This window comes from Triticum urartu, chromosome 7, assembly GCF_003073215.2.
Source record: "Triticum urartu cultivar G1812 chromosome 7, Tu2.1, whole genome shotgun sequence".
Classification (NCBI taxonomy): domain Eukaryota; kingdom Viridiplantae; phylum Streptophyta; class Magnoliopsida; order Poales; family Poaceae; genus Triticum; species Triticum urartu.
The window spans coordinates 634293533-634321517 of NC_053028.1; the positions used below are offsets into that span (position 1 = coordinate 634293533).

Genomic DNA, 27985 nt, shown 5'->3' on the forward strand with positions numbered 1-27985 from the left:
ACTTTTTAAATATAAGTCCAATTGATTTGATTCTTTTTCTGTTGTTTCTCAAATTTTGTCTAGTTTATTTTCATATTTATTTGAAAAAAAATTCAAACATCTTTTTTGTACTGTTTTTAAACTATATGTTAATTTGAATTTCTCTTAAATACGATTTTGGAGAGGGAAACAACTTTCTCGTATGCCTTTCATGCCCATCGGAAGGACCCCGGCAAAGCCTCTGTCTTGGGTAGACACGAGCTTGTCCCTAGTTCTTCGTCGAGACGGGTGTGTACGGTAAGGCATGGTGAGGTATGATGAGTGGTGGTTCCGTCTGATTGGTGAGAGATATAATTCTTATGCTTATCATGTAGGAAATGCTTTAACCTCCTCAGTCGACCATAGATCGAGTCTTGTTCCAGTAACCCCCATACTTGTCTTGTACTACCACTTGTCCCTGCCATAGGTAGGGTATGGTTCAGTCAGTTGTCAACCCCTTCCTAGCACACACCATACAGAGAGGCCATGGTGGAAGATACAGGCTGCATCCGGTAGGCATGCCACCTGGTCCGGGGGCATGGGTGTTTTGGTTGGAGACGAAGGGGGTAGCTCCCCTAGTTTGCGCGTGATATAAATTTTGTGATCCCATGCTAGTCGAGGTTGTAGCCTCCCCACTTAGTGTTTCGCTTAACGGGTGTCGTGGGTGATTCCAGACACCGGTAAGTTAGGCTGGTGTGTGCAGTCAGGTGTGTTTTCAATTAAAAGACCGTAGACGGAATTAGTCCCGACGGACTAAAGGAATCCGTTACTCGTGGGTAAAGAGTACACCCTCTGCAGAGATTATATCTATTCAAATAGCCGTGTCCATGGTTAAGGACTACAGTCTGGGATGGGTCAAGTGTCGGTCTCAGTGTCGGTCTTCGGAGGAAAAGATTGCGAAACCAGAACATGGATCATGTCTTGTGACTCATGATGATTATGATTACTATTATTATGGACTAACCATTTACATTATTTGATTATTGAGTGTCCATGGGACGGTTCTACCTCCTGGATATTTACTGTGATTAATTCTCATATAAGCCCTTTATGTGGTGTCGCAGAGACGCCCGACTATGGCATGCTTGTTGTTCATTTACTTTATAAGCCCTTTATGTGGTGTCGCAGAGACGCCCGACTGTGGCATGCTTGTTATTCATTTACTTTATAAGCCCTTTATGTGGTGTCGCACAGACGCCTGACTGTGGCATGCTTGTTATATCTTTTATTTATAAGCCCTGTATGTCGTGTCGCTCAAACTCCCGACTGAGGCATGATTTATATTATTATCCCTTCGAGGCGTCGCTTCAGACACCCGATCGGTGCATTCTATTTCTACTCTCTTATTGCAGATTCATGTTGTAAATAACCCGCTTGCGTGCATCATGGATTTTCATTTCATGACTAACATTGTGATCATGAAATATTTCAGAGCATGATTATCATTTGTTATATTATACCTGTGTTCATAATGTTTGCGAGTACATTCAAAAGTACTCACTGGCTTGCCCCTGGCTATTGTCTTGGCCAGATTTCTTGCGTGGAGAGGAGCGTCGTGATGACAACCCCGGAACCTACGCAATGGTGATAGCAGCCTCGTGAAGATAGGAGTTATCCGGGTCAGTTGTTCCTGTGGGAAATGGAGTCTCATAGACGCTGATGATCCGCAAACTGCTTCTGGCATGAACCACTAGAAACCATTTGTTGTACTCATAGGCCAGAATGGTCTTGTACTACAGAGAAGAATTCTATGAGACCAGGTCTCACGCAAGACCCATCCTGATGGATGACACATGGCATTCACAAATCACAAAGCATCCCCCACCCCCCCCACTTAAAATCGGGGAGGGAGAGATTAGATGTTTTGTGATTTGTGAATGCCATGTGTCATCCATCAGGACGGGTCTCACCTGCTAACCGCGAGACCTGGTCTCATATAATTTTTTTTCCTTGTACTACATATCTTGTATTTTGCTTGGGGTTTCTGTATCAAGTTGGTGCCTCATCAGCTAACAGCAATCCTGGGGCTGGTGAGCACAAGGGCCGCTTTCTGGGAAATTAATATCCTGAAATCCTGGTCCTGACAACCTTGGTATCAGAGCCAGGCTGACCATTGGCTAATCCTATCTTGGCCAGGCCAATAAACCTAGGTAAATCAGCCCACACCACCTTAACCTAACCCCGACCAAGCTTCTCGTGTAAGATAGCCACACAATGACCCCGACACCTTTTGGCAGTCGGTGCCTAATCTATCAGCCTAGCCTGTCGATCACGCGCCAGTGACCGACACCTAAAATGTCCCATTCGCACGCGTGCGAATGAAGACTCCGTCCCCTTTTTCTATAAAAAGGGCACGCTAGCCACAACCCAGCACAGCACAGCCTCTACGCCAAAACCAAGCTAAAATGCCTGGACCCGTTGTTCACAATGAGACCACAGCAACCAACCTTGGAGGTTTTGTGACCATGCTAGCAAACCTCACCCACCGTGCCTTTGCATTAGAAGAGCCCCCAGAATATGTCGTGTACCAAGGGCCCATGAGCGGTGAGAGCCGTCAATTCTGGGCCACTATGCACATCTATGGTAGAGGTCTATCGCCAGAATGCCCCTACAGGTTCACCGGAAGGACAACTTCCTTTGAGCCATAGGCCATCCAACTAGCTGCTCGAGAGGCTATAGTTTAACTCCGGCACTTGTCCCCCAGAGTTAACTGTCGCTCGTTCTACCACTACCCCGGCCATGACGGGTATGGTAGGCCACCCCAAGTTGCCAATGGAGATCACGAGACGGATCCTGCATTGTTGCATCTGGTGGGCTATGTAAGTGCACTAGAGGAACTGTTCGATCAAATCACCCTTGATCTGATCACAGCCCGGGGAGAACTGGTTCCACGAGCCCCGGCAAGAGGCGGAGATGAGCCCGACGCCGACAACCCAGTCGTGTTGTTCGGACAACCGATTGAGTCCTTGAGGTCTGCCCCAGCCATCGACCAAAACACTTTGGTGTCCCCAGAAGTGCTTCGTCGCCTTTTGGGAACATGCTCCAACGGGATCGTGGCCAACAACCCCCATGATGGTCATCATCGCTACCCCGACCCTGCAGCTCCTCAACCACCTCCAGCTAACCCCGACGGTGAAACCTGTGGAGAAGCCTCGGCGTCCACAAGGCCCGCCCGCTTAGATATAAACGAGGTAGACTAAGTCACTCGAGTAGTACCGAGTCGTAGTATGTCCACACCCTGTAATTGTGTGATCTTGTATCGCCATAATTAAATACCGTCTGCTTATGTGCCCCTATTTTAAATAATAGCCATGCATAAGTATGTTGGCGTATGATTATATTTTTTTAATTCCGGGCATAGCTACCAAAAACCACCCCGACGACACCCACAGTAATACGGCACTCTTGTGAGATATGTGTATCTCTGGCATTAACCCCAGCCCCATAGAGCAGAACCGACAGACTAGTTGCCCCTCACCGTGATAAATGACCCAGCCTAGATGCTGTATAAATGGCCACCTCGTGACCTTGCCAAGTACCCCTCACCTTGTGCACAACTCTCACAACCATTCCCTTGCCATGACAAGCCCTAGTATTTATCTAAGAACTCCAGATGCAACCCCAGGTAGTTTTGTTAAAATATTGTGGGACTTTACCTGTAGTACCATGAGTTCTATCCATCCACCCCAGTACGAGTTGCTCAAATCAAGGATCACCCCTTCCACCTCGAAGTATTGGGCAGTAGTGCGCATTCCTCCTGCAAACCCAAATCAAGACCCAACGGAAGTCTCCTTCATGGGGAAATCTATGTCGACTCCGCAAATGGCCATAGAAGCTGCTGCGTACGAAGCGCTTGCTCGCCTTCGATTCGCGGTACCCTATGCCAGGAAACGAGGGTATTATTACTTCCCGAGTCATGCAGCACCCGAAGAAGTAGCATGTTTTCCCGGTGGACGCATCGAGAGAGACCCAGTACTGGCCAACCTTGCCCAGTATGTCATCGCTCAAGAGCGTTTGACCCAGCGAGTAATGGGTTATCTCCAGAGCCTCACTGATTTAAACCCTCAGATTGCCATTGGCAGGCCACTGAGGCCCGAGTAGGAGAGATGCATTCATTGACTAGTCAATCTGCTTCCCCTGATAGAAGAAGAGTGTGCTCCAGTGCCAGAGACGTTTTCTCAGGACCCTGTCCTTTTGCCTTTTTCATTGTAGACGTCACTGCTATGTTTATTGTGCCAGCCTTTATTTATGTGTTGCAACGTATGCGTGGTATCATAATTTGTGCGACGAATTAAATAATTGTTTTCAATTAATGTGAGTAGTTTTTACTGCTGTTAATTTTGATTAACTAATTTCACTCTCGGTAAATTCCGAAGTAAGATTTTTTTCCCTGAGTTGTTGCAGCGTATATCTCTTCACGACATAGATGTTTATTCACGCAGCACCACGACCGCAGACTAACAACCCCAACCACTCGACCGCGTGCACTAATTGCAAATCCATGTGAACACGTTGCATCTAACTGATTTTCTCCCTAACACACCACAGTCTCTCAAGGAAAGATTTGTGGGTTATTAATCGGGTGCAAGTTGCCTGCAGCACACCGATAGCAGTTAGCACCCGACACTAGCACCTAATCCTCATGATCGCCACCGCCGCAGAGAGCTAACACTCGAGCAGCATCATCACAACGATCATCGAGGATCATCGCGCACAAGAGCACGGAGAACCCCAGCAACGTCGCCAACCCTCCGCACACCAGGATCATGTACTAGTCCGGCATCACCTCCGCCATTAGAGCCTCGTCTCGAGCTCCTGCAAACAGAAATGGAGGAGAAGGAAGGAGAAGGAGAAGCGAGGCCAGGTGTGAGGAAGAAGAAAGGAGCACCTCGGTCATTTTATAGCTCAAGATCGGTGTACGGTGGGCGAAGTCCACCAGCGCCGCTCGTCGCTCGATCGCCGGTGTACAGAGGCGAATCCGCGAGCAGTGCCGACAGTGCACTGGCCCACGAGGTGAGTACACGCTGCACCGGCAGCTAGCACGCCGCGCACTACCGTAGTACGGCCTAGATGCCCTACGCGCTAGACGTCGCCGGTGGAGAAAGCGCGGGAAAGCGAGAGAGAGAGAGGAAGAAGAGAGAGCCAGAGGTAGAAGAAGAGACTGACAGTGGGCCCCGGGTCCACCCGTCAGCCAGAGAGAGCAGTGTGCTCTTGGGTGCGACCAGCGTATTTTTGAAATTTAGAATTTAATTCTAAATTTTCTGTAACCAAAAGTAGAAATTTCTCGTTTCCCCTAACCATGGATTTTTCCACGCAGCGCCAGTATTCCACACTGTAGTTTTGCACCACTTATTTTCCCATTCACTGTAGCAACATTTTATTGCATGAGTAGGATGGTTATTTTTGTGATATTACTTTGAGATAGTAGGAGTAATTCTTTTTCAAAGCAGCCCTTAGCCAATCTCGAGGATGAGATTTTTCTTAAGGGGGGTAGTGTTGTAACACCCCAAAAATTTTAACCATGATTTTTTTATTAAAATTTTGCCAAGGAGTTGGATTTTCGTTTTTGTGGGATTATCTTTTGATTTCAGAACCACTCTTTTCCTTGATATTGTGGAGTTTTCACCCAAAGTGAAAACTTTTCAAAAATATTGTTGGACTTGTTTACCTTCTCAAGAAAACCATTTCTTTTATCAGTGGATTTATTTGCATAATTATTTTCCCTGAGCTTTATTTCTTTAAAAATGATTTTTCATAAGTTTTGGAGCCTCTTTTGCACTGCAACCCTTTGGTAAAATTAGTTATAAGTTTCACCAAAATTTGGAGATGTCATGGGCTGCTCCCACATCACTTTTATGCAAAAATATCTTTTAGTCATTTGGAGATTTTGAGCTCTACCTCTAGTTTTCAAATCTGGATCAATTTGTGGTTTGCACTGCAATCTATTTAAATATTTCTTTAAAGCTTCCACCAAAATCAGGGGATGTTAGTAGTAGTGTATAATTCAACTTTGTGCAAAAACCCATTGATGTTCTTTGAAATTTTTTGAGCAAACCATCCTCTTTTGCTCTCTAGTCCATTTGGCATTTTCTACTGCAACCCTAGTTTATTTTGCTCTAGTGCCCATGAGCTTTTTCCTGCTTATAGTCCACCCTACCAAACCCTCAAGTCCAGGAGATTGGACCCATTGGAGTATTTTTGGTCCATGCAATAATGCCATTTTCATTCTGTCCAGATTTGGTTTTCTCAAAAACTTGCACTAACAAGTTTTTGTTCTTGACAAACTAACCTTGCCACCCTCTTTGTCATCTAAAGAGACTATGATCTGGAGTTTTTGGCCACCCCAAGAGATGCCTAGATGGCCATAGCTTTCTGTCAAGCACCTTGTGTGCATGGTCAGATTTGACATGGTTTTTAGTTTGCACATTGGACCTACTTGCTTTGCCTAACCAGCATGTCCACTAAGCTCCTGGCTACCTCTAACCTAGATATGTTAATCCCCAGCCCCATCCAAGTCTCCTGGCATGCCTTGGCATTTTGCCGAACACGTAGCGTGCGTGCTTTGGGCGCGCCCAGAGCGCACGTTTTGCATGCGCGCGCAGCCGAGCCGCCGTGTCGTGCCCCTGGCCTTTGCTCGCCCACAGGGCCACGCCCCGGCCTCAACGCTCACCAGAACCCTCCAGGCCACCCCTGGAGCCCCACAGCACCGCCGTCAGGTCGGCCATGACAGCTAGCGGCCGGCCAGAGCAGGCTCCTACCATGGACGGCGCCGCCCGAGCCACTCTCGCTCACCAGCTCACCCCTGAAGCAGTGCTCGTTCGCCTGCTAGCCTCTGCCGCCATCCCCAGCTTCGACACGTCACGCTGCAAGCTACAGAACGGCGGTTCGCCGTTCCTATCCACGAACGCCGTGGAACCGACCTAGTCACGCTATAAAAAGGATCCACGAGCTCGTCCAAACCCTCAGGCAACCTCGTACCATCCCCCTAGCGCTCCCACAGCCAGCCATCGACGGAGGGAGACCTTCTTCCTCATCTCCGGCCAATTCGGCCGCCGCCACGCTCCGGTTCAATTCGTCGCAAGCAGGAACACCCCCGTCCATCCGGGGCCACCGTTCAACTCCCCTGAAACTTGCGGAGCCACCCCACCTCTCAAAAGCAATCAAGAACCACCGTAGCTCAAAACCCCAAATCCTCCCGAGACGTCGTCCGCCGCAGAGCTCGCCGCCGGTGACTCCCTTCGTCCCCGCTGGCCTGTTGACCACCGAGAGGACCGCCCTGGACTGGCGGATCCATCCCTACACTCGAAATGCCGTCGGAAGCCACCGTTCATCAACGGCGATCGTCGGAGCCCCGCCTCTGATCGGCCAGAGGAGAGGGAGGTATGGGCGACTGGTCAAACTTGACCAGTGGGCCCCATGGACCCACTATTAGTGACCCCGAGCCGGCCCGCGTTGGTTTAAGTGGAGGCGTAAACCTAGAAGTACGTCTCCTCCGTCTCGAAAACGTATCCTTATTCGAATCATTTTCTTTTTCTATTTTATTTAAAAACAGAGTTTTGACTAAACTTTGACTAGCTATAACTTTTTAAATATAAGTCTAATTGATTTGGTTCTTTTTCTGTTGTTTCTCAAATTTTGTCTAGCTTATTTTCATATTTATTTCAAAAAATTCAAACAACTTTTTTGTACTGTTTTGAAACTATATGTTAATTTGAATTTCTCTTACATAGGATTTTGGAGAGGGAAACAACTTTCAAAAAGTGCACCCCCACTTGCATACTCTTGAAGGCAAGCATTCTGAACCCTGGCATAATATTTGTTGTGTGTTGTTTGATACGGTAACAACACCATCTTGACACGAAGTATTTGGTATTTTATGTGACGATATGATTATACTCACGAGTTCGCAAATGAAGATTTCTTGTGGTTAAAATTTGATATGCTTGTGATCGTAATCACCCTCGTATGCCTTTCATGCCCACCGGAAGGATCCCAGGAAAGCCTCTGTCTTGGGTAGACACGAGCTTGTCCCTAGTTCTTTGTCGAGACGGGTGTGTCCGGTAAGGCATGGTGAGGTATGATGAGTGGTGGTTCCGTCTGATTGGTGAGAGATATAATTCTTATGCTTATCATGCAGGAAATGCTTTAACCTCCTGAGTCGACCATAGATCGAGTCTTGTTCCTGTAACCCCCATACTTGTCTCGTACTACCACTTGTCCCTGCCATAGGCAGGGTATGGTTCAGTCAGTTGTCAACCCCTTCCTAGCACACACCATACAGAGAGGCCATGGTGGAAGATACAGGCTGCATCCGGTAGGCATGCCACCTGGTCCGGTGGCATGGGTGTTTTGGTTGGAGACGAAGGGGGTAGCTCCCCTAGTTTGCGCGTGATATAAATTTTGTGATCCCATGCTAGTCGAGGTTGTAGCCTCCCCATTTAGTGTTTCGCTTAACGGGTGTCGTGGGTGATTCCAGACACCGGTAAGTTAGGCTGGTGTGTGCAGTCAGGTGTGTTTTCAATTAAAAGACCGTAGACGGAATTAGTCCCGACGGACTAAAGGAATCCGTTACTCGTGGGTAAAGAGTACACCCTCTGCAGAGATTATATCTATTTGAATAGCCGTGTCCATGGTTAAGGACTACAGACTGGGATGGGTCAAGTGTCGGTCTTCGGAGGAAAATATTGCTAAACTAGAACATGGATCATGTTTTGTGACTCATGATGATTATGATTACTATTATTATGGACTAACCATTTACATTATTTGAATTATTGAGTGTCCTTGGGACGGTTCTACCTCCAGGATATTCACTATGATTAATTCTCATATAAGCCCTTTATGTGGTGTCGCAGAGACGCCCGACCGTGGCATGCTTGTTGTTCACTTTGTAAGCCCTTTATGTGGTGTCATAGAGACGCCCGACTGTGGCATGCTTGTTATTGATTTACTTTATAAGCCCTTTAGGTGTTGTCGCACAGACGCCCGACTATGGCATGCTTGTTATATCTTTTATTTATAAGCCCTGTATGTGGTGTCGCTCAGACGCCCGACTGAGGCATGCTTTATATTATTATCCCTTCGAGGCGTCTCTTCAGACACCCGATGGGTGCATTCTATTTCTACTCTCTTATTGCAGATTCATGTTGTAAATAACCCGCTTGCGTGCATCATGGATTTTCATTTCGTGACTAACATTGTGATCATGAAATATTTCAGAGCATGATTATCATTTGTTATATTATAACTGTGTTCATAATGTTTGCGAGTACATTCAAAAGTACTCACTGGCTTGCCCCTGGCTATTGTCTTGGCCAGATTTCTTGCGTGGAGAGGAGAGTCATGATGACAACCCCGGAACCTACGCAATGGTGATAGCAGCCTCGTGAAGATAGGAGTTATCCAGGTCAACTGTTCCTATGGGAAATGGAGTCCCATAGACGCTGATGATCCGCAAACCACTTCCTTCATCAACCACTAGAAACCATTTGTTGTACTCATAGGCCAGAATGGTCTTGTACTACATATCTTGGATTTTGCTTGGGGTTTCTGTATCAAGTTGGTGCCTCATCAGCTAACAGTAATCCCGGGGTTGGTGAGCACAAGGGCTAGTTTCTGGGAAATTAATATCCCGAAAACCCGGTCCTGACAATTCCTCAGGGAATTATGGACCGGAAAAAGCGTGAGTTCCGCAACCTCACCCAAGGCAACAAGATTGTGGATGCTTATGAGCAGGAGTTCCTTGACTTGTCCTGCTATGATGAAGATGACATTGCTTCAAGCCACCAGTTGCCACTGCACCAAGACAATCCCCTGCTGTATCTCGTCTGCCTCCTCCACCACCTGGACAGCCGAGACTTCAAGCCGCACCACCCCGAGCTCCTGCTCCTCGTCCCAATGATGGGTTATTCTTCAGGTTCGGTCAACCAGGTCACCGTGCTAGGGACTCCTCTTAGAATCTGTACCAACTTGCAATTCCTCCAACTGGTCGTGGTAACAATCAGCCCTGCAATAACAATGCCATGCCTTATGGTCGTGGTCAGGCCAACCACATTGATCTGAATGAACCTCAAGAACAGACTGCTACTATGTTGGGTACTCTTCTTGTTAACTCAATACCAGCTTCTGTTTTATTTGATACAAGAGCATCACATTCATTTGCATCCATGCATGGCCTTAAGTTTGAAGAGATGAACAATCCCCTAGTGGTACAGACCCCTGCGGGCCAATGTCAAACCACCATGGTTAGCCTAAATGTCCCAGTTGAAATTGAAGGGCTGGAATTCCATGTGTTCCCCCATTGTTTTGAAGTCATCAAATATCGACCTCATTCTGGGAATGGAATGGTTGAAAACACATATCGCTTCTATCATTTGCGCCACCAAAACCGTCCATGTACTACATCCGTCAAGTTAGATAGTGAGCTACCATGCTCATCTTGTTCAGAATGCCCAAGCACGGATTTATCCCTTGAATGCGTGAAGCACTTCACCTTTTTGAGAGTTGAAAACGCTACATCGAAGTCTGAAGTATCTGTCCGGTATGCATTCTTGGTCAAACTGAACATCGCACCGTCCGGGGGCTTTCAAAATTTCTAAAAGGATCAATGGTCAAATCGTTCTGAAGATGAAGCCACTTGGGAAATCGAGGATCGTCTTCAAGATGAATACCTCACTTTTGTTTCCCTCTACCTGCTAAATCTCGGGACGAGATTTCTTGTAGTGGAGGAGAATTGTGACGCCCGGATAATTAGGCTACAGTAATCATGTGCTAATGATGCCACATCACCACAATTACTGTTGTTAAACTCTCATTGATTCAAAAACGGTTCAAATTCAAATTTAAAAGATAAAGTCAAAAAATAAAAGTTTTCAATTTTCAAAACTAAAATGTGCAGGCTATGACAATTAATTGATAAATATTGTTGGTGAAGAAACCAAAATTGTGTATAATGTTTAAGAGCTCAAAAGTGATTAAACAGTGGCTTAAATAATTATATAAATGCCTTTCATAAATTCTAAAATATCAAACTAATTTATTTGGGTACCAAACTTTTTATGGCAGAGGTATAAACATTACTACTAATTTAGAAACTAATTTGGTATATTAACTAAACTAAAACTAGTGTGGAAATTAAATAGAAGAGTAAAAAGGAGATGAATAAAAAGAAAAAGAAAAATAAAACAAAACCTGTCCCTCCCCTGGACCTTGGGCCACCTAGATGGCCAGGCCAGCCCACCTGTGCCCCCGTCCTCCTCCTGTTCACAGGGGGGATCGTGGCAGCCATCGCCCCGTCGGTGTCCACATGCCGACCATCACCCGGACATTCCCCTCTACAAAACCCCGGCGGCCCCCCTCCCGTCGCCGAACCCTAATCCCCTCTCCCTCCCTCATGCGCCCCTCGCCCTCCCACTCAAGATTCACTTCGGCCACGCCCCGCCATCGCCATGGTCGTCGTCATCCACGCACTCTTAGTCACCCCCGCGCCCTAGGATCTTGCCCGCCTGCTTCCCTGTCGTCGACCACATCGTCCGCTGCTACCCGCTCGAGCCAAACTCCCCTGCAACACCGTCCTCCTTGGCCCCGACGGGCTCCATCGACGGTTCATAAGTGGAAGCGTTATGAGAACGCGGTTGATGTAGTCATACGTCTTCACAATCCGACCGATCAAAGTACCAAAAGTACGGCACCTCCGAGTTCAGCACACGTTCAGCTCAGTGACGTCCCATGAACTCCGATCCAGCAGAGCTTCGAGGGAGAGTTCCGTTAGCACGACGGCGTGATGACGGTGATGATGATGCTACCGACGCAGGGCTTCGCCTAAGCACCGCTACGATATGACCGAGGTGGATTATGGTGGAGGGGGCACCGCACACGGCTACAAGATCAACTGATCAACTTGTGTGTCTATGGGGTCCCACCTCCTCCGTATATAAAGGTGTGGAGGAGGGGGAGGGTCGGCCCTCTACTATGGCGCGCCCTGGGGAGTCCTACCACCACCGAGAGTTGGATTCCCCCCTTTCCAAGTAGTAGGAGTAGGAGAAAAGGAAGGGGAAGAGAGGAAAGAAGGAAGGAGGGGGCACAGTCCCTCCCCCTAGTCTAAGTCGGACTAGGCCTTGGGGGGCGCACGACCTGCCCCTCTCACTCTCCCCTAAAGCCCAATAAGGCCCATATACTCCCTAGTAAATTCTCGTAACTCTCGGGTACTCCGATAAATACCCGAACCACTCAGAACATTTCCGATGTCCAAATATAGCCTTCCAATATATCGATCTTTACGTCTCGAACATTTCGAGACTCCTCGTCATGTCCCTGATCTCATCCGGCACCCCGAACAACCTTCAGTACATCAAAACACATAAACTCATAATACCGATCGTCACCAAACGTTAAGCGTGCGGACCCTATGGGTTTGAGAACTATGTAGACATGACCAAGACTCATTTCCGGTCAATAACCAATAGCGGAACCTGGATGCTCATATTGCCTCCTACATATTCTACGAAGATCTTTATCGGTCAAACCTCATAACAACATATGTTGTTCCCTTTGTCATCGGTATGTTACTTGCCCGAGATTCGGTCGTCGGTATCTTAATACCTAGTTCAATCTCGTTACCGGCAAGTATCTTTACTCGTTCTGTAATGCATCATCCCGCAACTAAATCATTAGTCACATTCTTGCAAGGCTTATAGTGATGTGCATTACCGAGAGGGCCCAAAGATACCTCTCCAACAATCGGAGTGACAAATCCTAATCTTGATCTATGCCAACTCAACAAGTACCCTCGGAGACACCTGTAGAGCACATTTATAATCACCCAGTTACAATGTGACGTTTGGTAGCACACAAAGTGTTCCTCTGGTATTCAGGATTTGCATAATCTCATAGTCAGAGGAACATGTATAAGTCATGAAGAAAGCAGTAGCAACAAACTAAACGATCATCGTGCTAAGCTAACGCAATGGGTCAAGTCAATCACATCATTCTCTAATAATGTGATCCCGTTAATCAAATGACAACTCATGTCTATGGCTAGGAAAATTAACCATCTTTGATTCAACGAGCTAGTCAAGTAGAGGCATACTAGTGACACTCTGTTTGTCTATGTATTCACACATGTACTAAGTTTCCGGTTAATACAATTCTAGCATGAATAATAAACATTTATCATGATATAAGGAAATAAATAATAACATTATTATTTCCTCTAGGGCATATTTCCTTCATCTAGCACCTCTCCAGGGACGCTGTGAGCACGACCTCCCTCTCTCTACCTTGCTTCTTCCCCAGGCTGTAGCTCGCTCTTCGCGTCGTCTCCGCCATAACCGAACCGCCACGCCATTTGTCGCCGTCGATGCGGTTGCCGTCGAGCTCAACTGAGCTTGTAGATGTGCTCAGTGCACGCGTAGGGTTCTTAAGCGCTTAGCCCTGTCGCTCTGCTTCTAGCGCTGCTCCTCGCTGCCGCGACTCATGGCCCGCTGCTCTGCTTGTTGCTTCTACTACCGCTGCTGCTCCTTGCTGATGCCACCGCTGCTGCCTGCTAGCGTCGTTGCTCGCCGCAATCCGTTCCTACCGGCTACACCACCCTGCCATGTCGCTTGCACACACGTCCGCGCCGGAGGCCGCGTTCCCGCCCTCCTGTCCCGTCCGCAGCCACGCCCGGTTCGATTGGCGCACACCCACAGCCCCCAGCGCCACACGCTGTCGCCCCCTGCGCCCCGCGGCAGCCTTGCCTGTCGTCGTCGCAACGCATCGCCGTGCCTCGCCCTGCCGCCCCACCGCCGCGGCCGTCGCCCTCCCATGGCCCAGGCCCGCTTTGCCCCTCCACTGCTCCTAGCATGCCCCGTGATCAGCGGGTGACCCGCTGCTGTACGGCGCCCAGCGAGCTCCCCCCGTCCCGCACCTACACGGCCACCCCCGTACCCGCTAGCCACCGGCCACCTCCCCTCCGCACCACCGCGCTGTTTTGGCCGGCGCCCGCTGATGTCTACTACACAACCTTCTTGTTGTAGACGTTGTTGGGCCTCCAAGTGAAGAGGTTTGTAGGACAGTAGCAAATTTCCCTCAAGTGGATGACCTAAGGTTTATCAATCCGTAGGAGGCGTAGGATGAAGATGGTCTCTCTCAAGCAACCATGCAACCAAATAACAAAGAGTCTCTTGTGTGCCCAACACACCCAATACAATGATAAATTGTATAGGTGCACTAGTTCGGCGAAGAGATGGTGATACACGTGGTATATGGATAGAGATAAAGGTTTTTGTAATCTGAAATTATAAAAACAGCAAGGTAACTAATGATAAGAGTGAGCACAAACGGTATTGCAATTCGTTGAAACAAGGCCTAGGGTTCATACTTTTGCTAGTGCAAGTTCCCTCAACAATACTAACATAATTGGATCACATAACTATCCCTCAACATGCAACAAAGAGTCACTCCAAAGGCACTAATAGCGGAGAACGAACAAAGAGATTATGGTAGGCTACGAAACCACCTCAAAGTTATTCTTTCCAATCAATCCGTTGGGCTATTCCTATAAGTGTCACAAACATCCCTAGAGTTCGTACTAGAATAACACCTTAAGACACAAATCAACCAAAACCCCAATGTCACCTAGATACTCCAATGTCACCTAAAGTATCCGTGTGTATGATTATACGATATGCATCACACAATCTCAGATTCAACTATTCAACCAACACATATAACCTCAATGAGTGCCCCAAAGTTCCTACCAGAGAATCATGAAAAAAACATGTGCCAACCCCTATGCATAGGTTCATGGGCGGAACCAGCAAGTTGATCACCAAAACATACATCAAGTGAATCACGTGGTATCCCATTGTCACCACAGATACGCACGTCAAGACATACATCAAGTGTTCTCAAATCTTTAAAGACTTAATCCGAAAAGACAAATTCAAAGGGGAAACTCAATCCATTACAAGAGAGTAGAGGGGGAGAAACATAAAATCCAACTATAATAGCAAAGCTTGCGATACAGCAAGATCGTATCATCTCAAGAACACGAGAGAGAGAGAGAGAGAGATCAAACACATAGCTACTGGTACATACCCTCAGCCCCGAGGTTGAACTACTCCCTCCTCGTCATGGAGAGCACCAGGATGATGAAGATGGCCACCGGAGAGGGATTGCCCCCTCTGGCAGGGTGCCGGAACGGGTCTAGTTTGGCTTTCGGAGGCTACGGAGGCTTCTGGCGGCGGAACTCCCGATCTATTGTGCTCTTGGATGTTTTCAGGGTATATGGAGATATATAGGCGAAAGAAGTACGTTAGGGGGGCCACGAGGGGCCCACGAGGGTGGAGGGCGCGCCAGGGGGGTGGACGCACCCCCCCTACCACGTGGCCTCCTCAAAGCTTCCCTTACGTGCACTTCAAGTCTTCTGGGCTTCTTTCCTTCCAAAAATGGGTTCCGTGAAGTTTCAGGTCAATTGGACTCCGTTTGGTTTTCCTTTTCTTCGAAACCCTAAAAGAAGGTAAAAACAGAAACTGGCACTGGGCTCTGGGTTAATAGATTAGTCCCAAAAAATGATATAAAAGTGTATAATAAAGCCCATAAACATCCAAAACAGTAGATAATATAGCATGGGGCAATCAAAAATTTTAGATACGTTGGAGATGTATCAGCATCCCCAAGCTTAATTCCTGCTCGTCCTCGAGTAGGTAAATGATAAAAACAAAATTTTTGATGCGGCGTGCTACTTCGCATAATTTCAATGTAATTCTTCTTAATTGTGGCATGAATATTCATATCCAAAAGATTCAAGATAAAAGTTCATATTGACATAAAAATAATAATACTTCAAGCATACTAACTAAGAAATTATGTCTTCTCAAAATAACATGGCCAAAGAAGGTTCATCCCTACAAAATCATATAGTTTAGTCATGCTCCATTTTCGTCACACAAGAATGCTCTCATCATGCACAACCCCGATGACTAGCCAAGCAAATGTTTCATACTTTAGTAATCTCAAACCTATAAACTTTCACGCAATATATGAGCGCGAGCCATGGACATAGCACTATGGGTGGAATAGAATATAATGAGGGGGGTTATGTGGAGAAGACAAAAAAAGGAGAAAGTCTCACATCAACGAGGCTAATCAATGGGCTATGGAGATGCCCACCGATTGATGTTAATGCAAGGAGTAGGGATTGCCATGCAACGGATGCACTAGAGCTATAAATGTATGAATGGTCAACAAAAGAAACTAGTGGGTGTGCATCCAACTTGCTTGCTCACGAAGACCTAGGGCACTTGAGGAGGCCCATCGTTGGAATATACAAGCCAAGCTCTATAATGAAAAAATCCCACTAGTATATGAAAGTGATAACATGAGAGACTCTCTACTATGAAGATCATGGTGCTACTTTGAAGCACAAGTGTGGTAAAGGATAGTAACATTGTCCCTTCTCTCTTTTTGTCTCATTTTTTTGCCTTTTCTCTTTTTTTTCCTCACTTGGGACAATGCTCTAGAAAATGATGATCATCACACTTCTATTTATTTACAACTCAATGATTACAACTCAATACTAGAACAAAGATGACTCTATATGAATGCCTCCGGTGGTGTACCGGGATTGGGATGAATCAAGAGTGACATGTATGAAAAATTATGAACGGTGGCTTTGCCACAAATACGATGTCAACTACATGATCATGCAAAGCAATATGACAATGATGATGTGTGTCATAATAAACGAAACGGTGGAAAGTTGCATGGCAATATATCTCGGAATGGCTATGGAAATGCCATAATAGGTAGGTATGGTGGCTGTTTTGAGGAAGATATAAGGAGGTTTATGTGTGAAAGAGCGTATCATATCACGGGGTTTGGATGCAATGGCGAAGTTTGCGCCAACTCTCAATGTGAGAAAGGGCAATGCACAGTACCGAAGAGGCTAGCAAGGATGGAAGGGTGAGAGTGCGTATAATCCATGGACTCGACATTAGTCATAAAGAACTCACATACTTATTGCAAAAATCTAAAAGTCATAAAAAACCTCGGCACTACCCGCATGCTCCTAGGGGGATAGATTGGTAGGAAAATACCATCGCTCGTCCCCGAGCGCCACTCATAAGGAAGACAATCAAATAACACCTCATGTTTCAAATTTGTTGCATAACGTTTACCATACGTGCATGCTACGGGACTTGCAATCCTCAACACAAGTATTTCTCAATTTCACAACTATTCAACTAGCACGACTTTGATATTATTACCTCCATGTCTCAAAACAATCATCAAGCATCAAACATCTCTTAGTATTCAAAACACTCATAAGAAAATTTTACTAATCTCGAATACCTAGCATATTAGGATTTTAAGAAAATTACCATGCCATTTAAGACTCTCAAAAATAATCTAAGTGAACCATGAGAGTTCATCTATTTCTTCAAAATAAAACTACCACCGTGCTCTAAAAGATATAAGTGAAGCACTAGAGCATCGACAAACTACTCCGAAAGATATAAGTGAAGATCAATGAGTAGTTGAATAATTATGCAACTATGTGAAAACTCTCTAACATTTAAGAATTTCAGATATTGGTATTTTATAAAAACATCAAGAAAAATTAAAGAAAATAAAATGACGCTCCAAGCAAAACACATATCATGTGGTAAATAAAAATATAGCTCCAAGTAAAGTTACCGATGAACGAAGACGAAAGAGGGGATGCCTTCCAGGGCATCCCCAAGCTTAGGCTCTTGGTTGTCCTTGAATATTTCCTTGGGGTGCCTTGGGCATCCCCAAGCTTAGGCTCTTGCCACTCCTTATTCCATAGTACATCGAATCCTTACCCAAAACTTGAAAACTTCACAACACAAAGCTTAACAGAAAACTCGTAAGCTCCATTAGTATAAGAAAATAAATCACCACTTCAAGGTACTGTAATGAACTCATTCTTTATTTATATTGGTGTTAAACTTACTGTATTTCAACTTCTATATGGTTTATAAACTATTTTACTAGCCATAGATTCATCAAAATAAGTAAACAACACACGAAAAACAGAATCTGTCAAAAACAGAACAGTCTGTAGTAATCTGGATCGAACGTATACTTATGGAACTCATAAAATTCTAAAATAAATTGCTGGACCTGAGGAATTTATCTATTAATCATCTACAAAAATAATTAACTAAATATCACTCTCCAAATAAAAATGGCAGCAATTCTCATGAGCGCTAAAGTTTCTGTTTTTTACAGCATGATCGCAAAGACTTCCCCCAAGTCTTCCCAAAGGTTCTACATGGCACAAACACTAATTAAAAGCATAAAACCGCATCTAAACAGAGGCCAGATGAATTATTTATTACTAAACAGGAGCAAAAAGCAAAGAACAAAAATAAAATTGGGTTGCCTCCCAACAAGCGCTATCGTTTAATGCCCCTTAGCTAGGCATGATGTTTTCAATGATGCTCACCTAAAAGATAAGAATTGTAACGTAAAGAGAGCATCATGAAGAATATTACTAGCACATTTAATTCTAACCCACTTCCTATGCATAGGGATTTTGTGAGAAAACAATTTGTGGGAACAAGAGTCATCTTGCATAGGAACGTAAAACAAGCATAGCTTCAAGATTTTCAACACATAGAGAGGAAACTTGATATTATTGCAATTCCTACAAGCATATGTTCCTCCTTCATAATAATTTTCAGTAGTATCATGAATGGATTCTACAATATAACCAGCACCTAAAGCATTCTTTTCATGATCTACAAGAATAGAAAATTTACTACTCTCCACATAAGCAAAATTCTTCTCATGAATAATAGTGGGGGCAAACTCAACAAAATAATTATCATGTGAGGCATAATCCAATTGAAAACTAAAATCATGATGACAAGTTTCATGGATATCAGTATTCTTTATAGCATACAAGTCATCACAATAATCATCATAGATAGCAACTTTGTTCTCATAATCAATTGGAACCTCCTCCGGAATAGTGGATTCATCACAAAATAAAGTCATGACCTCTCCAAATCCACTTTCATCAATATAATCATCATAAATAGGAGGCATGCTTTCATCATAATAAATTTGCTCATCAAAACTTGGGGGACAAAAAAATATCATCTTCATCAAACATAGCTTCCCCAAGCTTGTGGCTTTGCATATCATTAGCACCATGGATATTCAAGGGATTCATACTAAAAACATTGCAATCATGCTCATCATTCAAATATTTAGTGCCAAATATTCTAATGCATTCTTCTTCTAGCACTTGAGCACAGTTATCGGAATCCTTATTTTCACGATAGATATTAAAAAGATGAGGCATATGAGGTAAATTCAATTCCATTTTTATAGTTTTCTTTTAATAACTAAACTAGTGATAAAAGAAGAAACTAAAAGACTCGATTGCAAGATCTAAAGATATACCTTCAGGCACTCACCTCCCCGGCAACGGCGCCAGAAAAGAGCTTGATGTCTACTACACAACCTTCTTCTTGTAGACGTTGTTGGGCCTCCAAGTCCAGAGGTTTGTAGGACAGTAGCAAATTTCCCTCAAGTGGATGACCTAAGGTTTATCAATCCGTAGGAGGCGTAGGATGAAGATGGTCTCTCTCAAGCAACCCTGCATCCAAATAACAAAGAGTCTCTTGTGTCCCCAACTCACCCAATATAATGGTAAATTGTATAGGTGCACTAGTTCGGCAAAAAGATGGTGATACAGGTGGTATATTGATAGTAGATAAAGGTTTTTGTAATCTGAAATTATAAAAACAGCAAGGTAACTAATGATAAAAGTGAGCACAAACGATATTGCAATGCGTTGAAACAAGGCCTAGGGTTCATGCTTTCGCTAGTGCAAGTTCCCTCAGCAATACTAACATAATTGGATCACATAACTATCCCTCAACATGCAACAAAGAGTCACTCCAAAGTCACTAATAGCGGAGAACGAACAAAGAGATTATGGTAGGCTACGAAGCCACCTCAAAGTTATTCTTTCCAATCACTCCGTTGGGCTATTCCTATAAGTGTCACAAACAGCTCTAGAGTTTGTACTAGAATAACACGTTAAGACACAAATCAACCAAAACCCTAATTTCACCCAGATACTCCAATGTCACCTCAAGTATCCGTGGGTATGATTATACGATGTGCATCACACAATCCCAGATTCATCTATTCAACCAACACATATAACCTCAAAGAGTGCCCCAAAGTTCCTACCGGAGAATCACGACGAAAACGTGTGCCAACCCCTATGCATAGGTTCATGGGCGGAACCTGCAAGTTGATCACCAAAACATACATCAAGTGAATCATGTGGTATCCCATTGTCACCACAGATACGCACGGCAAGACATACATCAAGTGTTCTCAAATCTTTAAAGACTCAATCCGATAAGACAACTTCAAAGGGGAAACTCAATCCATTACAAGAGAGTGGAGGGGGAGAAACATAAGATCCAACTATAATAGCAAAGCTCGCGATACATCAAGATCGTATCATCTCAAGAACACGAGAGAGAGAGAGAGATCAAACACATAGCTACTGGTACATACCGTCAGCCCCGAGGGAGAACTACTCCCTCCTCGTCATGGAGAGCACCGGGATGATGAAGATGGCCACCGGAGAGGGATTGCCCCCTCTGGCAGGGTGCCGGAACGGGTCTAGATTAGCTTTCGGTGGCTACGTAGGCTTCTGGCAGCGGAACTCCCGATCTATTGTGCTCTCGGATGTTTTTAGGGTATATGGAGATATATAGGCAGAAGAAGTACGTCAGGGGGGCACGAGGGGCCCACGAGGGTGCAGGGCGCGCCCAGGGGGGTGGGTGCGCCCCCCTACCTCGTGGCCTCCTAGAAGCTTCCCTTACGTGCACTTCTAATCTTCTGGGCTTCTTTCCTTCCAAAAATGGGTTCCATGAAGTTTCGGGTCAATTGGACTCCGTTTGGTTTTCCTTTTCTTCGAAACCCTAAAACAAGGTAAAAACAGAAACTGGCACTGGGCTCTGGGTTAATAGGTTAGTCCCAAAAATGATATATAAGTGTATAATAAAGCCCATAAACATCCAAAACAGTAGATAATATAGCATGGAGCAATCAAACATTATAGATACGTTGGAGACGTATCACCCGCACGTCCCCTGGCCACCGGCGCTAGCGCCCACCCCCTCCCCCGTCGCCTGGGCAGGCTACGGCCTCTGGCACGGGCGCCACACCCATGCGCCCTTTAGCCCACACCCGTTATTGGCCATGCGCCACTGACCTATGGCTCCCACGTCCCATCTACTAAAATAAAAAATGATTTACAAAAATAATAATAAATATAATTAATAAATTAGATTTAATTAAACTAATTAAAGTTAATTAGCCTAATAGCCTAATTAGAATAAATTAACTAGTTAGTTAACTAAACAGTCAATGACAGGGGGCCCCACCCCGTGTTGTCCAGTCAAATGTTGACTGGTCAACTAAGACCCCCTGGCCCATCTGTCAGCCTCTGGTACACTTCCGTGTACGCAGAGCTGGGTACACGTAGCAATTTTTTATTTAATTTTGAATTAATAATAATTTTAGAATATTGTTTAGACTTTGAAAATTCATAGAAAATAAACCGTATCTTGGATGAAAATGTTTTCTACATGAAAGTTGCTCAGAACGACGAGACGAATCCGCATACGTTGTCCATTCATCTGCCACATGCCCCTAGCATAGCGAACATCGAACATTTCCCCTTCGGTTCGTTTTTCCTAAAATGTCTAACTCTGGGAAAACTTTCTCAGATGTTTTTCCTCTTCGCCGATATCGCGTAGTACTGTGTTAGAACACGCCTAGTGCTGCTTATTGTCATGTCATGCATCTGTGTGCCTTATATTTACTTTTTCTTCCCCCTCTTCTCTATGATAGACCCCGAGAAGAAGAAGAAGAAGAAGAAGAAGAAGAAGAAGAAGAACTATGGAAGCTATTGTGAAGGCACGAAAGGAAGCAAACGAGGTGAGGATGATGACAAGGAGCCAAGAAGCGGAGGCCGAGGAGAGGAGGGTGGCTGCTGATGAGAGGAAGGTGGCATTGGAGGAGAGGATATTGGCAAGGGAGGAGCGATCGAGTTTATTGAAATGGGAGAAGCACTTGTTCTTCATGGACACATCTAAACTTGATGAAAGGCAAAAGGAGTACATCATTCTTTCCCCTGAAGAATCTTGGTCCAAAAAAGAGCCATGGCCATGGGAGGCATGGGAGCTACCAATGGGAGGCATAGGTGGCATGGGTGGCTTCGGAGCTACCATGGGAGGCATGAGAGCACCTACGGGAGGCATGGGTGCCTTCGGAGATACCATGGGAGGTATGGGTGGCTTCAAAGCTACCATGGGAGGCATGCGTTTTGGGTCTCTCATGGGAGGCATGGGAGCACCTCCGGGTGATATGGGTGAACGCATGTCTTCCGGTGTACCTCACATACCTTCGTATTATCCCGTTGGAGATCTTGCGAACACCATCTGATGTCCCGATAATGATGCGACGCTTGAAAATGAAGAGGAGGAGGAAGAATCATCTTCGGTTGAGGAGGAAGAATCGGAGGAAGAAGAGGACGATGATGAGTGATGTGGCATGATTGTTGATGTGCCATTTGTTTGTGCAAACTTTTATTTGTCTTGAACTTGGTTGGGTAATTTTGAACTATGCCGTGCAAGTGAACAATGCTATATATGTCTTTGTTTTGCACATTTATTTAATGTTTAAAACACCATCATATTGTCAAATGGACATGTGGAAATCATATTTGCAAGCGCCGGCTGCTCGCGCACGCTGTAATTTTGCGCGCCTTTTGGAGCTGCTCGCGCGTGCCATATTTTACAGCGGCTGCTCGAGCTAGCGCCCTACTTCATGCAAAAAATGCTATTTCAGCGTTGTAAAAAAGTTTTTGCGCGTCGTGCGGTTGCGCGCCAATTAGAGATGCTCTTAGAGTCGTGTTTACGGCCTCTATGTGATGCCCTATTCTGCAAGAACTTGGTGTTGCGGTCGCCCCTCTGGCTGCTGCATCACTTCTTCCCTGTCATAGAGCTCATGCTGGTCTTTTTCAAGCCACACCGAACCGAAGTCAGTACGTACGTGCCTACTTTTGCAAGCACATCTTTTAAGCAGCTATAGGAAGGTCCACTGTTCCCTGCGTCGTGCATGCATGTCCCATGCATGATGTAGCAGCGGTGTCCTATACAACGCGTAGGTCGCCCGCTAGCAACATAGCACCCCCCCCCCCCCACCCCCGCCGGGCTCCTCGTTATTTTGCCATCGGTTTTTGGAAGGTTCTAGAACCTTCCTGAACCGGTTTTTTTATGTTTTCTATACTAGTTTTTCATTTTTCTTTTCTTTTCTTATTTTTTTTCTTTTTTCCTTTTTCCTTTTTTAATTTTTCCTTTTCTTTTTATTTTCTCTTTTCTTACTCTTCACTTTTTGACTATTTTTGCATTTTGTATTTTTGAATTCGTTAACACCTTTATTTCATTGAATTCTAAAAATGTTCAACCATGTAAAAAATGTTCACCGAATTGAATTTTTTGTTCATCAGATTTAAAATATATTCATAAAAATTTAGAATTTGTTCATCGAACTAAAAAATGTTCATTAGATTCTTTTTCTATTCATTGTTTTCAAAAAATGTTCATCACATTCAAAATTTGTTCACCGAATTACAAATTTGTTCATCAAATTCAAATTGTGTTCATAATTTTTTCAAAAAATGTTCTTGAATACAAGTTTTGTTCATCAAATTTAAAAAAAGTTCATAGAATGCCAATTTTTTTATCGATGTTCAAAATATGTTCATCAAATTCAAAAAATATCCATTCCTTTGAAATCACGAACATTTTTTGAATTCAAGAAATGTTTTGGAATTTGGTGAACATTTTTTAATTCTGTCAGCATTTATCATTTCGTGAACATTTTTTTCAAATCATGAACAATTTTCGAATTTACAAACATTTCACAAGTTGTAACTTTATTGAAATCCCGAATTGGTCTTACAATGGAAAATAATTTTAAAAAAGGAAAAAAAAGATGCTTCTGCTTTCCCTGCACACACATGGGCCAGCCCATGAGGCAGCGCGGGGAGCACGTAGTACGCACTCCATCGTTCGCTGGCGCGTACAGCGCTAAATAGGAGGTCTCGATACCATCTCATTGAATCCCAGATGCATGGTCCGACCATCTCTTCAAACCGGAAGCTGCCCATATGGTCAATCATCCTGGCATGTGAAATACTTTTGGAAAGACAATTATGGTTAGTTTTGGATAAGTACTCTCGAAAATCTACAAATAGGAGATGTTTTGTTCTATTTTGATTATGTTTGGATAGGCAATCATTATTATTAATATCATCCTTCATATCTAGATAAACTAAGACAATCTATAAATAGAATATTTTTTCTTCTGTTTTGATTACGTTTGGATAGACAATTATTACTATTAGTATCAGCCTTCGTATCTAGATAAATATAAGGCAATCTATAAAGAGAAGCTTTTTTTGTTTTGACTATGTTTGGATAGACAATTTATTATTATTATTATCAGCCTTCGTATCTAAATAAATCTAAGACAATCTACAAATAGATGATTTTTCATTCTGTATACAGTTATTATTATTAGTATCAGCATAAATACATTTGAAATGCCATGTGATAAATGATCCACACATAAGGAATGAATATTTTCCATGGAATATATCTAGACATGTTTTAGTGTTAGATACGTAGATACCTTCGTATCTAATAAATCTGAGCCAGTTTTTTGGGACCGAGGTAACATATAAAGAGGGGTCTCGCCCTCATGGGCAGAGCAGCACAGAGATCAAAGTTGGCTTCCCTACGCACCGATAACAAGGGAAGCTACCTCGCAAGCCTGTGTACACTCAGCAAGCAGCAGTGTCCACAATGCTGGCTTGGTGCTGCTTTGTTGTGTCCCAGCTGCTCATCATAATAACGCTCATATACCTTGTCATGACCAAGAGCAAGATCCGCGGTGGCACGTGCTCATCGGCGATGGTGCCGCTTCCACTTCCGCCGGGGCCATGGCCGTGGCCACTAGTGGGTAGCCTGCCCGAGATGGTGCTCAACAAGCCGGCGTTCCGTTGGATCCATCGCGTGATGAAGGATATGGGCACCGACATCGCCTGCTTCGCCTCGGCGGCGTCCACGTCATCCCAATCACATGTCCCAAGATCGCAAGGGAGGTGCTCAAGAAGCAGGACAAAAACTTCTCATCCCGCCCACTCACCTTCGCCTCCAACACCATCAGCAGCGGGTACAAGGACGCCATGCTCTCGCCGTTCGGCGACCAGTGGATGAAGATGCGCAAGGTGCTCACCTCTGAGATCATCTGCCCCTCCCGTCACAAGTGGCTCCACGACAAGCGCGCCGACAAAGCTGACAACTTGACGCGCTACGTCTACAACCTCACCGCCGGGGGGTCGTCATCTTCAACGTCGGGACTAGCCAACGTCAATGTCAGGCACGTCGCGCGGCATTACTGCGGCAACGTTATCCGTCGGCTTGTCTTCGGCCAATGGTACTTCGGGGAGCCTCAGCCGGACGGCGGGCCGGGGCCGATGGAGGTGGAGCACATGGACGCTTCCTTCGCCCTCCTAGGGTTCACCTTCGCGTTTTGCGTCGGCGACTACCTTCCGTGTCTACTTGGCCTAGATCTCGACGGCCACGAGAAAATTATTAAGGAGGCCAACACAAAAGTGGATAGACTGCACGACGTGGTCATCGAAGAGCGTTGGAGGCAGTGGAACAGCGGCGAGAGGCAGGATGGGGTCCAGGACTTCCTTGACGTTCTCATCACGCTTGCCGACGGTGACGGCAAGCCGTTACTCGGCATCGATGAGGTCAAAGCACAGTCCAAGGTAAGCAAAATATTAATTAATGAGAAACTTTAAGACGGTTCATGGGCCTAGATTGACTTTTGTGACCAATTGCCTCATAGTCCTAAAAGGTACTAATACGTCATCCATGAGAAAAGGTAATAACTCACAAGATTACATACTAGATCTTATAGCTCATACTATTAAATACTAGATCTTATATTGTATTTTGCAGGTGTTAGAAAAGGGAACAATAGAATAAGAAATTATGAATTAATAGTTTAAACATAGCATTATTGTAATTTTCTACCATTTTGATGTGATTTCAACTTAAACTGTATTTAAAATTCCAATTATTCAATGTAATCTCTCTTTATGCAAAGGTATAAATTGTAACAACTTACATTTATCTCCATGGAATGCATGCAGGGCATAATATTAGCGGCCATAGATAACCCGTCAAACGCAGTGGAGTGGGCGCGGCCGGAGATGGTGAACAACCCAGAATTGCTGGCCAAGGCAGTGGAGGAGATGGACCGGGTGGTTGGTCGCGAGCGACTGGTGCAAGAGTCAGACATCATGCAGCTCAACTATCTCAAGGCGTGCATACGTGAGGCATTTCGCCTCCACCCAATCGCTCCCTTCAACTTGTCGCATGTCGCGATTGCCGACACCATTGTTGCGGGCTACCGCGTGCCCAATGGTAGCAACGTCATCCTCAGCCGGCTGGCCCTGGGCCGGAACCCCACCGTCTGGGATGAACCGCTCCACTTCAAGCCAGAGCGCCATATGGGAGACAACATCAATGTGGTGCTTACCGAGAGCGAATTGCGGTTCATCTCCTTCAGCACCGGACGGCGAGGATGCATCGCGGCCTCACTAGGAACAACCATGAGTGTCATGCTCTTTGGCAGGCTCCTGCAAGGCTTCACCTGGACCAAACCGGCTGGGGTGTCGGCCATCAATCTCAGCGAGTCCAAGCACAACCTCTTCATAGAGAAGCCGCTAGTGCTACATGCTGAGCCACGTCTTCCAGTGCACCTCTACCCTCTCATGCACTTTTGAGAAAATAACGAGCTATGAATCACCAATATGGCAAGTATGCTAGCTATTTTTTTTATGAATCTATACTTACTAATAAAGGAAGGAGATATTCTTTTTTTCGTCCCGCTTTGTTTCGTTCCATTTCGATTGATTTTCACGTATGCTAGCTATTTTGGTTTTGTCTGTTTCACGTACGAGCGAGCCGGTTTCTTTCATGCGCCACTAGATTGTCCTATGCTTGTCCAAAGCATTGGAACAGCACGTGCTAGCCAAACAACCACCCATCTAGTATTAATTTTGGACAAATAGAGATGAAATGTATACAAGATGATGCTCTTTTTATCACCAACGAAGGATGAAAGTAGGTCGGCGCATATAGGGCAACTCCGTTTGAGTTGTTTCTTCCGGCCCAAGTCCCAGGCGGTACAGCATAGCAGCCTATAATAGTCTTTCTATTTTGAATCATCAATTATATAGTACCACATAGTTTTCTTACTTTTAATTCTACAAGTTTATATATGCTAGCAAATTGCCATGGGAATCAATAAGCAGCCTCAAAACATTAAAAAAACTCAGAGAGTGAGGTATGCAATGAGGACGCATATTTCGAGGGTGATCAGATCTGAGTATGGGCCAATGAAAGCAATACAGACACGAAAAGATATGTGATTATGGGCCAATGGAACTAGTGAAAACCTAACTAAATATCTGAGATTATAGGCCAATGAAAGAAATGAAGTGCCAATTAAAGATTCAAGACTATTATGGGCCAATGGAAGAAATAAAGACGTGATTAAACTTGCAAGCTCATGCCGATGTGTATGGTGCATAATTAAAGGAGTCGTGGGCTAAATCATTATAATTTACACCAAAGACGAGAAGCAGATGGGTGGGGTAGACCAAGGAGGCATTTAAGGATGAGGAGGAACTCACAATTTCCACACTTCACGCATACGACCAGCTCGTCACCACACTCACGAAACATGAAATCATTGGTGATGACACGCCGAGGTGTCCACCAAAGCTCGTGCTAGCAGGGAGCTACCTCTCTCGCTAGGGACTTTTTACTTCTTG

General features: G+C 45.0%; 1 pseudogene; it reads left to right on the plus strand.

Moving 5' to 3' along the window:
* The first annotated feature begins 24935 nt into the window (after positions 1-24935).
* On the plus strand, positions 24936-26932 carry LOC125519247 (annotated as a pseudogene).
* The last annotated feature ends 1053 nt before the right edge of the window (positions 26933-27985 follow it).